This window comes from Pollicipes pollicipes, unplaced genomic scaffold, assembly GCF_011947565.3.
Source record: "Pollicipes pollicipes isolate AB1234 unplaced genomic scaffold, Ppol_2.1 Scaffold_2555;HRSCAF=2994_pilon_pilon_pilon, whole genome shotgun sequence".
In the NCBI taxonomy this organism is placed as follows: domain Eukaryota; kingdom Metazoa; phylum Arthropoda; class Thecostraca; order Pollicipedomorpha; family Pollicipedidae; genus Pollicipes; species Pollicipes pollicipes.
In genome coordinates, this window is record NW_023596136.1 from 36235568 (window position 1) to 36253100 (window position 17533).

Below are 17533 nucleotides of genomic sequence, written 5' to 3' on the forward strand. Positions count from 1 at the left end.
CGTCTGCCATCCCCAGCCGCCTCCTCGCGCAGCCGCTCCCTCCGCCACCGGCCGCCCACCCTTCGGCGCCGGACGGGGCGCGGCCCGCGGCCATGACAACGATCCTGACGCTGGCAGGCGGTCCCACATCTGTCACAGTTCGGTTGACCTCTGACCGGCGGGTCAGCGCACGGGCGCGCGGCGGCGACAGGTGGGCGCAGATACCACCGCGATAGGCTGGCATTGTCCCCGGCCGGCGGCAGTGGCGCCGCCCCGCGGCCGGCGCCGTGTTCCGCGTGATCACTCATCGAACTCCGGGCGCGCGCGCGCCAATCCATCTCCGGACGGCATTCACGCAGCGGAAGCCATTCAGCCAAACACGTCGGTGGCGCTTCGAAGTCTGCTGGCCCCCATGGTGAACAACGCTAACATGAGTTCTCAAAGACTCGATGAAAACTGACACCGGATAAGCCCTGATGAACTTTGTGCCGAGGTTCTAACGAGCCTTAGAATGTACTAACTGCTTAGCGTTCAATGCATGTGAATGAATGCTCATGGAAACACAGAAGACGCCTGTCTCGCACAACTGCGAGTGTTTGGGAATTTTCCCACCAGATGGTGCATGGATTGTAATCTTAGCGTACATTTTATTCAGTTTAAGTCTCAGCGACTAATAGCGCGTGGATTCTTCACATTTTTTAGCACATGAGCCAGGGACAGGTGAGTTTTTGTTCCAACTCGCGGATAATGACGCCATCACCTCGGTCCCACCGATGAGATTCCACTCGTTTCACGCATATCTTCCGTGACAGACACTTAATTTCAACTTTTATCAAAACCAAATTGTCGACCAGAGCGCATCGCGAGCATTTTATCAGTCTCTCATTTTGCAGCGGACTCTATCAGGGCCATTCCCAACCTATACATTATCGGCCAGCACCTACGTTGACCATATCTGGGAGACGTCGGACAGTGTGTGGTATGGGTTTGCCGATGTCGTGACGCGCTATGACGCGCGATGTGAACTGTGATGTCGGTGACGCGCGATGTGAACTACATCAGCAGCCTCCGCCCGGTAGGGCCTTCTGGCGGCATGTGAAGTATGACGGCAATGGCCAAAGTCCGCAGATAAATGAGAGCCGACGTCATATACTGGGCCACCGTTGGGGCTGCTGCGCATGCGTAGTACCTCTCCCGATCAAAGGTGATCAAGTGCCTCAAAGGCGGCCAAAAACGCCACCTCCAGCCAGACATCATTCACGCCAGCGTGTGATGACGAAAACCACCTGACCTAGCTGGCAGCAGGCAGTGCGAGCCTTCCGCAAGGTCAGTAAGAGTCGGAGCTGCGCCCTCTTCGGTTTCCAATCTATCCACTTAGCCGTACCCAAACGTGGCGTTGGGCAAACAGAAGTGAAATTCAGATCCATCAAAGCCTCAGTGATTTAGCAAGAGCGATCGTCTTCGAGGGTGGAGCTTCGTTTCGCCGAGGTCAAGGGCCGCGTGACGTCCGCCTGCCTTCAATGAGGGTGGTGAAAGAGGAAATAAGCCTCAAATGGTCTCTTCAATTTGAATAGTTCCCACCCAACTTTTCAGATGGACCAGCGGAAGTCGCGCCACTGCAAACCATACCGAATCTTCAGTATGTAGTGCCTAGCAATTCTTTTAAAGACAAGCTCAGGTTTACGGGCGTCTGGCGACATAAAGCGATTTATAACCGGTGTACTGTATCATTTGCCAAGCTACGCTACGCACCAAACACAATCGAGCAAAATACTTGTGCTGCTGAGAACGATGCTTAAGTTGTTTCCCACCTTCTCACTACCAAATCTACCGACATCAATCACAGGGTGCAGATGAAAACTCGGAACATGTCAATAAGAATATGGGGTGGGGGAGCGGGTGGGCTCATCCTTTCGAAATTGATACCACCTTCAAACAGGTCAGCTTTGGAAGTGGTAAAAAAATTAGGAAATGTTTTACCAGCAAACATCACAGACGTTATGTAACTTAGTCATGTCAGTGACTTGGCTCGGCAGCACCGAAATCATCGCTCTCGCTTTGAATAAAAAGGAAATTCGCACCAATCAGTGACTAAAAAATTACTCATGACTGCGGCTGCGTCTATTACAGCACCATGGCACGAGTACTCAGACACTTTTCCTTAACCGGCGAAGTGCGGTCGCGTTTGGAAAAACATGAGCCCAATGCAACCCTTATGCCGGAAGAAATCATGCACGCGTGTACACGGTAGTCAGTTTCGAACCACAGTTTTTGCGCGTCACTCGGATTCGGTTGGGTGCAATGTGCCATGGCGTGCAACATACGCTCACGCTTCCCAGTTCGATAAACCCATACGACTCACACGCAAGCTTCACGTTAGTTCACCTATGCATGCTCCGAACCTGAACTTAAACGCAACGTTATTTACGTGTTTGGACCACTGCCAAACGACAACAAAGTAGTGTGCAAGAAACACGTTGTGGTGAGCAGTTTACCTTCTGTTGTTGTCAGGTTCCTTCTCAGTCCTCTTCTTTGCGTTGTTTCGAGCGTTTTTGTTGTTGATTTCATTGTTCAGTTTTTCCTGCTTGCCTCCTTTTCTGGTCGGTATTTTCCATTTAAACATGACAGCAACTGCGAACAGAGTTTTTAGCATTAGTTGAGCGAGTATTGAAACACATCGCGGTCTTCACTGTGGTCTCATGGAAAACTGACACAGGGAAAATAAGACTATTTCGGCTTAGAAAGGACAGCGTTAAATGAAGGTGCACCGGCGCAGGCGCCGGCACAGATATTATCATTGACAATTGGAGACTACGAACAAAAAAGTGCACGAAAACAGCGGCACACCGGCTCAGGGAACAGAAAATAGCGCTAGCGGACTTCTGTATCTGATAACAAAAAGTGTAGTGTTTCCTGCCCTTACACCGCTTCGCTTCCGAATAGGAAGTCCGCTTGAAATGAATAACACCTTCTACGTCAGCAAGCCCAGTCCACAACAGGAATCCCTCACAGACGTATCTCAACCCGTCCGCGCCATAACCCCGTGCCCTTCTGAATCACCACCCGCACCCGTACACCACCCGGCCCGCCCAATCCATTCCAGCTGGGGGCCGCTGTCGGACGTGGGACGAGCGCCCGGGCGTGTTGTGATGGACGGGGCGTGACAATGCGTTGCCAATAGACCTCACATTCCCAGTCAGCGGGAGCTGAGGCGAACAACAGGCGGCGCCGATTGGCCGAGCGCTGTGCGTACGGCGGAGGCGCAGCCGCTCACAACCGCCCGTGCTATCCGGTGCCGATCGGCCGAATCGGCGACAGCGTCGTCCTCCCGCCGCGATAATGACAACATCGGGGACAACAGCTTCATCGTAAACATGAGGGTCGCATGACCTGCGCCCAGCAGTGGGAATGGGGTGGGGTGCGGCTGTTTACCAGCGCAGGAACCAGCACCATGACAGTGAGGCGATAGGCGTGTAGCCGCGGGGTTACTCCGACGCGTGTATTGACTTACAGTGCATAAGCCTAACAACCACTACAGCTGTGTTGAAAAAGGGCAAGCCAGCTGTACTTGTAATGCACTCTGTTCCAGCTGCACGGAATCACCACTAAGACACCGACCGAGCCTTTCAGCACCTGTGGTGTATACCGATTGGCCTTAAGTAGCAAGCACGTGCTGCTTCTGCACTCCTCATTTATTCCAGAGAGGTGTTATGCCAAAGGCGGGGCAACTGCATAAGCCTGATCTGGGTCAGGTCTGGGTCAGGTCACATCATTCTGCCCTCGATGGGATGCTTCTCAGACGGCAGCGGCTCACGGCTTTCTGTTATCTTGTAGTGTTCAGTAAGCAGCATTTTCAGCACTTGTCCCCACTACCCACGTGCCATCTGCCATGTTAGGAAAGATACTGAGCCAGAAAGGCACTACGCATCGGACGCGTATGTGACACGTGAGCTTTTGCCAGGCACCAACTGCTTATCATTCTGAGGGAAATGTATGTACAGCGTCGTTAGGGATAAATTGTTTGGGTTTTTAGTCCCGCAATCTCCCAATGGCGTTGCATAGGAGATACTATTGCCCCCATATATGGAACTGTGTTGCACCCTCGCACAATCGTTGACAAAACACTCGGTGTGCTACAACGCCTCGCCCTTTTAAGTATCTAACGAAAATCCAGGCGATGGGATGGTATGTAAGGCAGAGGTAATGAGTGTAGTAAAATTACAATCGTGCGTGCCAAATACCCATCACGATAGGTCCAAAGCATTACTAAACCACGGATCAGTAGAGCGGGCATTGTTATCTCAATTGTCTCGACTCTCGTCTGGCGCTTGCCTCTCACGATTTCGACCCCTTAGGCCAGCACAATCTCATAAATAATTAAGGATTCATCATGATATGAGTGAGAGTTCTAATGAAATAATCATGATAATACAAGGCTATCTCGAAATAGAAATCAGACAGAGTGGAAACGATGTGCTTCACCTGCATGCTGTCAAAAAAGCGATTCATACGGCAGATTATTTTTATCATATAAACTAAAAAGGAGCGTAGCACTGACAAGCATCGTGCGTGACTCAAAAACTTCCAGACCGCAGCCAGCACTTCAACGTACCTAGAGTGCACAATAAGTGAGGAACCTCATATCGCAACAGCTGGCACCAAAGCCATTGCACAGTTCAAGTCGGAGTCCAGCATCTCAACCTCCCATCACCGCTACACTCCAGCCTGATTTCGCATTTCGTGCACACGCCACGCAGCCCGCCTTACCAATGACCTATGATGACCTATGGGACGCGCAGCAGAATAAAATGCTTCGCCGCTGTACTCAGCGATTGAGCCATTGGCGGGCGGCGGGCGCGCTGCCTCCACGGCCGGGCGCGGCGGCAGCGGCGGCGCGGCGGCGGGGCGGGGCGCATAGCCCGCGGCGGCCCGCCGTGTCACCCAATCACCATCATCTGGGCGGCCGATAATGGTGCCGCAGACCACCTAATGGCCGGCGCCGTCAGCCCTGATGCCCGGGCGGCCCAGGACGGGCGGCGCGCGCCGCGCCAGGCGCTGCCGTCGCCGGTGCGACCTGCTCCCGGCGGCTGGAGCAGGCCCCGGGTGGGAGAGGCGCCCGCTTCAGACCCGAGGGGAAACGCGTTTTTGTTAGGGCTGCGGTGCCGACTTGTGGGGGGAGGGTCTCTGGCTGGGCGGGCTGTCATCTTGTTCGGCCATGATAGAGAAAAAGGACGCTGGTGAAAATAGCATTTCTCTTCTGAGATTGGCATCGGTGTCGTTTAGCTTTGCTCAGATCATGATACGGTTGCTCGCTCCCGTGAAGAGCCTAGCGAAAAGTTTGGACTTAATTCAGTCGAATTTGTTTGGAAGAAGGCTTGCTCTAGCGCACTGTTGTGCAAGCAACAATATTTTGAACTCTTCGCCTATGCAGATAGCAGGACTGTCTCCATTCGTAAATGTTTATGTTCGGGTAAAAAAACTTCGGCTTGGTCCATCGGCGAATGGAATACTTCAGGACGTTTTTCTCATTATGCGAAATCGTGATCACAACAACACAGTAGTAGCTTTTTGACCAAATCTCCGAATTCAAGCCGTCGACGTCACCTTAATTCATATCCCGGCGACACCAAATGCGATATGACAGCGCTGGAAAACTTGAGGCGAATAGAAAGGAGGCGGCAAGCGGCATCATTCTCCGCCCAAATTGTTTATTCAATGCCCCACAGCAAAGCTAATGGCTTGATTCCCGCGCTCCCGCGAGCAAAACCACGAATCAAACTAACTGTACATTGTACATCACTTAGAAATGCAAATACGATCTAGGCGAGGCGTGTTTCTCGCTGTGGAATAAATGCATACCGGCCAGGATGATTGGCACCTGGGGACGCTCGCGGCGGCAGAATTTCTTCTTGTCAGCTCCGTGAGTGATTTGCCGCACTAAGACAAACGTCCGTCGCAGAGACACTGCGACTTCACAAAAACGGACAGCGTCGTTCATCATAATGCCTGCTAATGAGGTATGAAGCACGCCTCATTAAACGTTGCGCCGGCCAGACCTATGTTAATCACGTTGATTCATATTCTACTACGCGGCTCTGGCGATGAGGCTATAAATCGCCCATGGCGCTTCGTGCACGCTCCTCTTGCTCTCCGTACTTCCCCAGCAAAAACCTCAGTTTCTCAGCAAAGGGCGAGAGCGAGAGCCAGCCACACGTTCCCAGCGCCTTGGCAGCTTCCCTGACTCCCGTCCGGAATGCACGCGCAGATTGTGATCGCTCCGGCCGCTATCTGACGATCCGCTCGCGTTCCGCCTAGCCGCGGCTAAACGGCCCTAAGCCGGCGCAAATGGTGCTGTCGGGGGCCGGCTCGCCTGCGCGCCCGGCTGATAGCACGTCGGCAAACTGCCTCCGTGACGTGCCCTTTGTCGGAGGACAGCCGGCATTCGGTGCCAGCGATCGAGCCGGGTCACGGTGGGGGTCGGCCTGCCCTGTCGACCATCGGCGCAGGGGGGGGGGGGGGGAGGGATGCCGGGCGCCTGGGCGGCAAACACCCGAGCCGTATCATTACATCGGGCGTTGTTTGTCGTAAAAAATGAAAATTAATTCCCGGGGGTGGCGCGACCTTGGTCGGGCCGGCCGGGTGGCGGCCGGTGACGATGTGGGTGCCGAGTTTTTGCTCTCCGGGGTAAAATGCGGGCGCGTGTAACGCGGCGCTTGTTAGGCGCCTCCTCGGGCCGTGGAGCGGCGCCCGAGGGCGAGAGCTCGTCAACATGTCTGCATGGCGTGCAGTTCCCTGGCCGGGTAATTTGGCCGCTGAGAGGCCTCCGGGCGACGCTGAGCGTGTAACACCAGCGCCTGGTGTGAGAGAACGCCCCTGGTGACGCCTCTGGTGGGAGTCGGCCGAGCCGGCGCCGGCGCATTCCCGAGCTGCGTTCTATTCACAGCCGCCGTCTCCTGAGCTCCCAAGGAATCCCTCTTGCGGAAAGATGGTGAGATTTTGATGGAAGTAAGGGAGACAGGTCGTATGCATAATGCATAGCTTATCAAACAATTCCATGGGACATTGCTGGCACCGGGCTGGGCCTCCCTCCATAACAAATTGGAGTGTATTGTGCTGCAGGTGTACCTCTCAAAACCTGAAATCACGCGCTAAGTAACCTTAACAGATTAGCCTATTCCACTTAAATTGCCACGGATTCCATCCCCGACCACACAGGAGACAGCAAAGCTTCACCGCATGTCGACCGCCGTCTTCAGCTTCCGCTGCCGGCACGCAGGGCGTGACTGGGCGCGATGCGCACCCCCAGCCGCCCGTGATCACCGATTTCACGAAGCGTGAAGCGGAGCCCCCGCCTTCGCCCCTTCCCTCTCCTTGACCAGCACCATCCGCCGGGCTAATTAGTCCCGACGACAGGTGCAGCCACGGGCAGGTGCGGCCGCGCCTCATCGGCGGAAACGGCGCCGCCCGCCGCCGTCCCGCCGCCGCGCACACAACACGCTCGCGGCAGGGCGTTTGTGACGCACCGTGGCCCTCCCGCCGTCCGCCTCTTCAAAACTCGGGGAGAGACAGTCAAGTGACATGACCGGGGCTTTGGTCAAGGAGGTGTGGACTGTGCGGTGCCGAGCGGTGCCATGTGCGGCAGCGTAGCTGAGCATAAGCGGGCTTCGAAACATTTGACTGATGGATAATAAGCCACTGGTTTAAGGAACAGCTTTTAATTCAGACCTCCGGATTATCGTAGCTCAAAGACAGCAGTACCACTTATAATTATCCGTATGACATTCGCTTGAAAATGATCGCTGCTTCCAACACAGAAGGGGGGGGGGGGGCGTGATTACATTCGGGTCGTTTCACTTCGTTACCGGGAAAGGAAACATAAAACAAAATGAGCATTTGGGGAAGAGGCACTCGTTACAGGCATCCACTGCACTGCAGTCGGATCAGAGCCCCTGCTACCCTGGCGGGGAGTAACTACCCTCGTGTGCGGTCCTGAGTTTTACGGAACGGCCCGGCCGTGGTCCCGGCAGACGCACGCGCCTGTGTCTCGAACGGCTCTGCGGACACCGCAGGAGGCAACAGCTGTGCCGAGGCTGCCTTCCGGGCCGGCTGGGCGATCAGACTAACTACAGCTGTCAGTGCTTCGGCAATCCGGTCAACGCGGCGGCGAGTGCGATCATGCGGGTTAGGGCTAAACAGACGGGGATAGCTCACATACAGAGCTACCTGTGGTTCTGTTTGCTTTAGTTTTAGACTGTTTTGAGTCTACGACGCTAAATTTCCACGTTAAATTTCCACGTGCATCGGTGACGAACAACTCTTTCAGGCATTGGCCACCCCCTGCCAAGTCAGAATTTAAAGGCCCCAGGCTCTGGCAAGTAACACCGACGTAGAAGTCTCCACATATGCCTACCAGAAAGAGTTCCCGCGATGTAACCAGCAGCTTCGCAGCGGCCTGGTCAGGCTGGCTGCGCACCGATTAGTCTGGCCTGCGTGGCCGCTGTGGAAGGGGTCAGAGGCCGTTTTTGTGCTCCGCACCCCGGCCACCGGTCAAAACAGAGGGGTGTCAGGCTGACATAAAAACATAGCACCAACGTAAGCCGCCGAGAGCATGTGGCGATGTTCTGCGCAGACAAAAACGGGATGCTGCTTAATCTCATTAGAGCTGGACGTGGCGCGTGAGATACGGACTTGGTTTGAAATTCATGAGAGGCCCGCATAATTTGTAGAATACGTGGCTGTTTTAACGCCTCACGAGAACCACGAAGCTTTGAAACCTTCATGAACGCCACGAGCTTTGCTCATGATACAAAAGTATGAAAACAGATAGCATGAGGCATGGACAGTCTATATGACAGATGTGTAGCCTAAGATAAAATGAAGTAGCCCTTTCAGCGACCACTTTTCAAACGATACGCTGTGAGCGGTGACATTCTCATCACGCGAACTGCCGTGCCTGTGTGATATCGGGCTATATCAATGGGCCTTGCCCGCAAAGCCTACCTTACAAAGGGGCGTCACGAACACCACTTTTACCTACTTAGCTGAGTTCACCGAAACGCCTTTGGCGCGTGTCTGAACGTCTTGTCTGAGGAATTGATTGAGCCCATTAAAGAGGACACCTTGCTTTTAATGGGTAGTGGATAGGGTTAGTAATCCGATGTAACGCACTTGAGGACACTGCTTCCTCTGATTTGAGTCCTAGCTCAGTCAAGGTTTATTATCTTTCCGCTTCTTCGAAACATCTCTGATCCTCCCCAGAACACAGATGAAGCCTTCACCTGTTTCTTTAAGGTGCTGCTCATGACGCAGGGCTTTTATGGTGCTGCTCGGCACGAAGGAAGAAGCGTGTGCTGGTCAACGAGACACAAGGGTAGTCCAGACCACGCTTCAAAGTCAAGTACGTCGTAACACAAAGGCAGTTCAGACTAGCCTTCAAAACCTATCGCGTCTCTTGTGCGAAATGAATTTAGCGCACGATGAAATTTTCGCGCGACGGGTATTAACTGAACTATGCAGAACAAAGTTGGAGAATGCGCTTAAAAATCAGCAGCAGACATCGCAAAAATCAGAGTCTGTCATCACGTAAGACCGATCAAAAATGAATTCCCAAGATGACCCATGAAGTTGGCACCAGTTGCACAAACGTACGGCAAATTCTAGAAAATTGCCTCAAGCGATTTCCCCGTAGTGACCATCAGCCAAAAGCTGGCAAAATCCGATAAAGAACGATGGGTGGCATTTGCCACCTGGCAGCAGACGAGGGCTGAACTTGATCCTCGGATTTTGAACCTTACTTAGTTCGGCGAGGAGACCCACTTCCGCCTGGCTCTAGCCGTAAACATTAAAACTGCCGAAATGGGGCCCCGAAGTTTTCAGTCACCGTGCTGGCAAGCCTGTCACACAGCCCAAAGGTGACACCGTCCTTCATCATGCGTTCCAGCGGCCTTATTGGCCCGGCTTTCCAATGAGGAGATACCGCTGCGGCCACGGCCAAGAAAGAACAGCACGTTGGGATGCTGGAGCGCTTCTGGAAGCAGCTGGAGCAAGACGCGGGAGAAAGAAAGGACCCGCGAAAAGCAGCAGTTCCGACTCCAGCTAAAGGACCGCTTCAGCGAGTGTACAACCAGCCGTGAGACCGGCCATCTCCAGTCGGCTCACTCTCCAGATCTACCCCCGCCCCCCCGATGCCTATCTACGGGGCTTCCTGCAATGCCAGTTCTGCAAGAAAAGCCATCAAGTTCTCGGCGAATCGACAAGGCCATCGGCCTGGTGGCGCGCAAGATCGCAGCGGACGCGTGTGCCAGGCTTATACGTGAGGTGGCAAGTCTGACTCTGCCTTCTCCGAAGAGAGAGTTACCTGGGCACGTGCCTTAAAGGGTTCCTTGAACAACGGCCAGGTGTGAACGTTGCATGATATAGATCTTCATTGTTTGGTGAATATTTTTGCTTGGGCACATTTGGCTTCGTGACCTGGCATTTTTGTCCTAAGGGCAAGTCAAATCAGGACATAACTTTCTTTCCATCCTGTGTTGACGTTCGAAGCCCACAAACTGCTACTTGGGACTTGATTTGATTGGCAGGTTGATTGTGTCATGATCCTTTATTTTGTTACTTTTCTGCCAATTCTGTCACCGTCCTTACCACTTCATTGTGTTTTGATCAAGCTTTTGATTAGGAAAAACACACCCACCGCGCTTCTGCACTTTTTCGCGGACCGCACGAACGCTGTCGACTACTGTGCATGCATCATCTGACTTGCCTGCAACTCCTTTACCTCTCATACATCTTATGCGTCAACTTCCCCTGGAATCTGTGCAAGATTGTTGAGATCGTAGCGTCCATGGGGACCATTTTATTTGTGCGATGGCATTTGCACAACATTGTCATTACACTTCACCAACACGGTCCTTACCTCACCGTACCTTGCCGTTCCCGAGCTAATAATTGCATCTTGTGATTCCTTACTTGGTGGTCAACGATTACTTCCATTACCTGGACACCACGAGCTGTTTGTGCCACAATATGACACGATCTGAGCATGTTAGCCACGCCCACATATTTATTCGAGCAGCATTAAAAACTGACCTAATGCCTAATGCTTAGCAGTACATAATCATCATATTAAGTGCCTCGTTTACCAGTTATTCAGTTCTTTATAATACGGCACTCATGTCCTTCATCATACGATTACTGGGTTTTGTTAGACCGATTGCTGGCAGCCACTTAAGGCAGCTCATCAGCACCACAAGCATTAATGCATAACTAGCGTCCAAAAAAATGTTGCAGACTCATTTCCAGATCAGGTGTGCTCAGTTGTGTTGCCACTACGCCAGTGATAAGGAGAAGCAGTGGCCGAGTCAATAGCCTAATCGTAGTCCCTCGTCAGTGGGATGAACAGGGAACCATGACTGTCGTTTTTGAGCCAACAAAAGGGCTCATCGATAATTTAGGACCAGGACAGATACGTCTGCTTCAGTTTCAGGATTGGCAAATGCTTTGACAGAGTCATTAACCCTATTCGGGCTGCACCCTCTCTCTCCCCCTAGGTCCTACGTCCTCCTATGCCTCTCTCTCCTCCGCCATCGTGGTTGGGAACGCGCAAAGAATGCACTATCGTTGAACCGTGCCAAACAACTTAATACTGGAAGAGAGCTACTTGAGAGGGGCAAAAGAGTGCCTGAAATATACCGGTGTTTGAGTTAGAGCTGCAGATGGATGCAAAGCTGAAGGTAAGAATAGAGCTGAGAGTGTAGTTCAGTACTTAGCTGGATTAAATCTGCCTCTGGTTGAGAAGCTGGAGCTGGAACTAAATCTGGACTGGAGCCTATGCTGGCATCAAAACTGGAGCTGGATCTGAAGCCGGAGCTGGGCGGAAAACCCTGAGACCGACTCGCGGTCGGTTAGCCGTTGTTACGGTCCCCAAGCCGCACGGACGCAGCTGAGTCACCTAACGCCGGTCTCTCACCCCGTCCGTCAGCCTCGCCTGCCGCGGTCGCCGAGGCCTGTCTCGGATCCTGCCGTCTTCGCAGCGGCTCTTCCCCCGGCTCCAGCTCGGCCACACCTGCACCGGAACACCGTGCTGCCGCGCGTACCCCCGCCCCGGCACCGCGCGCACGACTGCTGCTCCGGCGGCGGCGCGGCCCCCGCGGCCTGCGCTGCCAGCGCCACCTGGGGTCGTCCGCGCCGCCCCATGGGGTCATGAATTATTTCCCCTGCTCCGGGGGGCAGCCAGGCAGAGGTCGGGCGGCACCCAGTTGCGCTTAGAATTTAGGGTACTGCCGCGGCTGGTGGGGGCAGGATCGGTGAGTGGTGGAAATGAATGAGGAGTGAAGTGAAATAATCATCCAAGGCGATAAACACATGCGAAAATACCAACTTGCCATCTGAGGCGTTGACTGCTTCCATGCAATGGGTGGATGGCATTGAGATTACCCACGAGAAGTCTTATGTGACCCGTGGCGTAGGTTTCGAAGCAGGTGAGTGGCGATGCAGCCCCCGTACCATTTCTTGATCAGCCCCATCTTGCATGTTTGACGTCAAATACACGATAGATGGAGCTTTAGGTGTCCCATATGCACAACTCAAAATCAACTGATGCCGCGAGGCCACATCGCCGTCTGTCCTGAGCAAAACCGTTGACGTCAATGAACGCTGTGCTGTGCTGTATATATATATATATATATATATATATATATATATATATATATATATATGTGTGTGTGTGTGTGTGTCTATGAATAAAACTATGATGTCTATCATATTATATATATATATATATATATATATATATATATATATATATATATATATATATGTGTGTGGTGTGTGTGTGTGTGTGTGTGTGTGTGTGTGTGTGTGTGTGTGTGTGTGTGTGTGTGTGTGTGTGTGTGTGTGTGTGTGTTTGTGGTTTGCCATATGCATGCAGATTATATATAACATGCATGAATTAACGTTCTAAAAACTTGTCACTTTACTAAGACAAATGAAGTTGTTAGATGTATGACATTACAAATGCAATACCCAATGCATCCTGATGTATTGCGCTCGTGTTTCTCTGAGCCCCGTATTAATGTGCGAAATAACGGCATGAAGCGTAGTTTCTATGCACAGCAAAAATTTCAAAATAATGAAGGCGCAGCTTTTATCGATGTCAATGTATAGCAGTCAGGGCAGTCGACATTTGCGGGCTCGGATTACACGATTTGTCGACTTGGGTGATGAGGATTTTGAGCTTAGCAGCTGTTAGCGCTGGGTCACCAGTGGTACGCACGAAGATTTGTAACACCAAGATAACCATTCATTCGCCCATAAAATTTAACGATGAATAAATATAATAAGGAGAAATATCTCATGAAGATGTCCGCCACAAACCTTTGAGTACGGGAAAGTACGATGCAAATATAAACGATACATAGCGTTGCCCAGGACATGCCTGTAGGTTTGCTAATAATGACTCTGCTTCAGAGCTTTGAAACCGGCGCCAAACGGGTGACTGTTTTGTCCTGCGTCATTTCACACCACTCGTATTGGTCGCGAAACCAATTGTAAAAGTTGGTGAACGTGTGGTGATTTAGAATCTCGTTATGCGTGTTGTCAGTTCAGGGTCAGAGCATGTCATATGTGAACCGTATATATATATATATATATATATATATATATATATATATATATATATATATATAATGCTTATCACGGGGTTAGTAGTAAATGGCTGGCAAATAAGCTAAGATTCCTGTACCAATGCAGTGCAAATGTGTCGCTCAAACTGCTTCCACATAAACAATCGCAATACAGTACTCCTAAGAGTAATTTTTGTGCTCAAGGATTGGTATCACCTAACTTCCCTGACGACAAAACTTCGTAGAAATCGTCGCAAATCGTCGCAAATTGACTAAAAGCAAATCTTCGCGTGCGCGATTCTTCGTGCCTCAATCTTTTGTGCCTCGATCTCTCGTACATGTTATTCTGTGCATGCCATTTCTTCACTTATGTAGATCGACGCTCGCAATTTTTCTTGCGTGCAATTCTGCTGGTCTTTTTCGTTGTAAAAAGCACCCTTTTGCGTTACACTTCTTGGAAATCGCGAGTTTTGTATCATATTTTTTCTAAGCCCAATTATTCGGACCACGTGTATTTGCATGCCAAAATCTGCTCAGGTTTTTTATGGGAAGTGTAGAGCTCTCAACGCATGTAAATTCTCCAATACCACAGAAAGAAGTGATTGTAGTAGGCAGAATTTGAGAGAGCGAGAGAGCAAAACAAGCTTTGATTGATCAGTATTTCTCATAAATGTAACATATGGTTTGAATGATAGAGAGCAAGACGAAAATAGTTATAATTGATTTCGCATCTCAAAAGCGAGCCGAATATTGAAACCAATGTGTACATTTAGCGACATAACATGTGCATTCCTTGTACTTTTATCGGGATCGCTCAGCATACGCGGATGACTAAATCCCAGAATGTGTGCAGTCACACGTGGGCCTCTACTATCAGGATCATGGGTTCTAGAGACCACAGACGGCCAAGGATTCGAAGGAAGCATGTTAAAATCCGCTGTTTTGGGCTGCATGGGCCACTTTTTATAAAACAGGATACGCCACACGCCGTCATGAACCTTTTATGAAGCGCCGGCGGCTGCACAGTCTTACCTCCAGAACGGGAATCCGGACCTCCCACGTGAGTCCTTGAGGTCCCAACCATCCGGTCTTCACTCCTCCGACCGGAAGAACATTTTTATGGGCTATTGACACTGTCCTTGTACAAAAACAACGGTTACAGGAGAAGGGATCTCGACGGTCGCCTCTTCTGACGAAATTGGAAGTCGAGTGTAGCCGAGCTTGTATCCACTTCACCCTGGCTGGGATTGCCTGCTACGCTAGATACCATGGCATGCAGCGCGCGTCGATAGTGGCCTGAGATATGCGCAACTGTATGTCTCGTCGTCGATATAGGTAAGATTATAAGCGAGCGATAGGCACTGGGCGGCGAGCAGGTCCATTAACATGCTACCATCCAGTGTTGTCACAGTGACCGGTGAGGTGATGGGCAGGCAAAAGTGACAAAAGTGTCGTTTCTGTCACTGATGAATTGTGAAATTGTCTAGATTGGCACTTGGGACCAACCCTTTCAGAGGCTATAAACCACAAACAACAAATATAAATTTAGTGCAATGCGGCATGGCCATCAAACATTTTGGTTTCGGGAGTTCATTTGCAGTGGGGTATCATTTCCTGGCAATCAAACACTGCGTGATGGTTGGGGCTAAACCAATGAAACTATCAGATAAAGACATACTTAACATGATCAGCCAGGAGGCGTATAGTTTCTTATTAAGTGAAGAAGGGAGTGCGTTTCTATATGGGGAAAGGAATCGTGCCTCCCAACAAGGGTGCAGTTTCCTATGCTTACTTATGATCTGTATCCATCATTTTTCATAAGTCATAATGTCGTAGGGTTCAGCTCCCCAAACCGATTTAAGTGCATTCCGGAGGCACGCTCAGACATTATTCTTCTTGCATCCCCTTTCTCCCTCCCCCTTGCGTATGCTCCGAAACTGCATGCATCCCTGTAGCCCTACATTTACTGATAACATGGTTCTACAACCACCTCAAAACAATATCGCTTTTGGTTTTGTGACGTCATCGTACAATCAGCTGGGCACGTTGGCGACCTTCACTATCTTCGCATCCTTATTACTGGTGCAGAACTCGCACTTTTGAACATAATCCCGATTCTTTAGAGCAAAATGCGTGCCGCTTGTTATCAAGAGATGCAAACAACATTTTTGAACACCTCTAGCACCTTCATTTATCTTTATATGCAATATGATGACAATGAACAGAGTTTTACCTCACTCCTGTCTATCGATCACTAAGTCTGAGGTGCAACGTGTAATGTGAAATACCTACACCAGCGATTTGGAAACGATCAAAGACGCTGTTCCTCTCAGCAGCAGGATGCCCGGATGAGCCCTTGACATGTATCGCTTCAACGTCCTCTGTTTACCTCTAGGGCTAGGCTCAGGTATCCACAAACAACAATCCTCTTAGATCGGCAGCGCTTTTTAACGCTATTACTTAAGCAAACTGATGACTAGCTACGTTCTCCTACCCAGTCAGCTTCTCACGGCATGACCACAATAAACAGCAGCCGACAGCCTTGCACTGAACCCAACGCATTACCGCGTGGCGATCACTCGAGCCCATATATCTCAAATGGTACGACGCCTTAAAACGTTGCGTAGTAAGTTGACCACGTCCGTCGCAAGATGCTTTGGCTAGGCACGATTCTTACGATTAGAACTAAGCATAGTTACACGGGTATCAATTTGTATTCTCTTAGGCGGGCCACTGGCCGTCCCGATGTCCAATCTGACCTCCAACGGTGAGTTTGGCCCCTATATATATATATATATATATATATATATATATATATATATATATATATATATATATGTTGAAAACCTAGATCATAAGTGACAAATCCGAGAAGTTTTACGTCCCTTACGTTACCTGTCCCTTTATGGCGGTTTCGAGACATTGCTCCCAATCACGTTGAGAAGTCGACATCCATGCCTAATTATTTGCTATTTTAGACTGCTAAACATATGAAGCCTTGGCTGAGAATGTGTGAAAAACACGTATTTGTGGGCATTGGAAAAGCATGATGTCACCACTGATCTGTGAAGTCGGCACTAATGTGATACATTTTATAATATTCCTGTCACCTGCCAAAAATATCCCGATTAAAGCCACTATCTTTGGCAGCATCTTACGGCTCAACCTGCCGCACAGCGAAACGTTAACGTTTCGGCATGTGCTCTACACATGCCCACGCTGCAAACGTTAGCGAGTACAGACCAATACCAAAAAACTGAGTTTCCTCTAGCTGGGATGGTCTGTTGTAAGACGATCTGATCTGTTGAAATTCACTTTTATTCTTGCAATTTTGTTACCAAGTGGCTCGCAAAAATGTTAGTTTTCGTCACCGCTCATATTCAGTAAATCAGAAGCTCTTTTCACCCCTGTGGGCAGGTGCCGGCCGTTGGGTCTTTATTTTGCATACACCACGATGCCTGTTTTTGCACGTGGATTTGCATATTCGTAGTGTATATAGACACACACACATTTATGTATACACACACACACACACACACACACACATATATATATATATATATATATATATATATATATATATATATATATATATATATATATATATATACAAAACACACACACACACAGATACATATATATATATATATAATATATATATATATTATATATATATATATATATGTGTGTGTGGGTGTGTGTGTGTGGGTGTGTATGTGTGTGGGTGGAGTGTGGGTGTGGGTGTGGGGTGTGTGTGTGTGTGGAGTGTGGGTGTGGGTGTGGGTGTGGGTTGTGGGGTGTGAGGTGGGTGTGGGTGGTGGGTGCGGGTGTGTGTGTGTGTGTTGTGTGTGTGTGTGTGTGTGTGTGTGTGTGGGTGTGTGTGTGTGTGTGTGTGTGTGTGTGTGTGTGTGTGTGTGTGTGTGTGTGTGTGTGTG

General features: G+C 50.3%; 1 long non-coding RNA gene across 1 annotated transcript in view; it reads right to left on the reverse strand.

Moving 5' to 3' along the window:
- LOC119112792 (uncharacterized) overlaps positions 1 to 12084 on the reverse strand; it is a 34053-nt gene extending 21969 nt beyond the window's left edge. The window contains exons 1-2 of the long non-coding RNA XR_005095783.1: positions 11945 to 12084; positions 2475 to 2610 (exon numbers count right to left, since the gene is read on the reverse strand). This is a non-coding gene — a long non-coding RNA (uncharacterized LOC119112792). The remainder of the gene's footprint in view (positions 1 to 2474; positions 2611 to 11944) is intronic.
- Positions 12085 to 17533: the final 5449 nt, after the last annotated feature.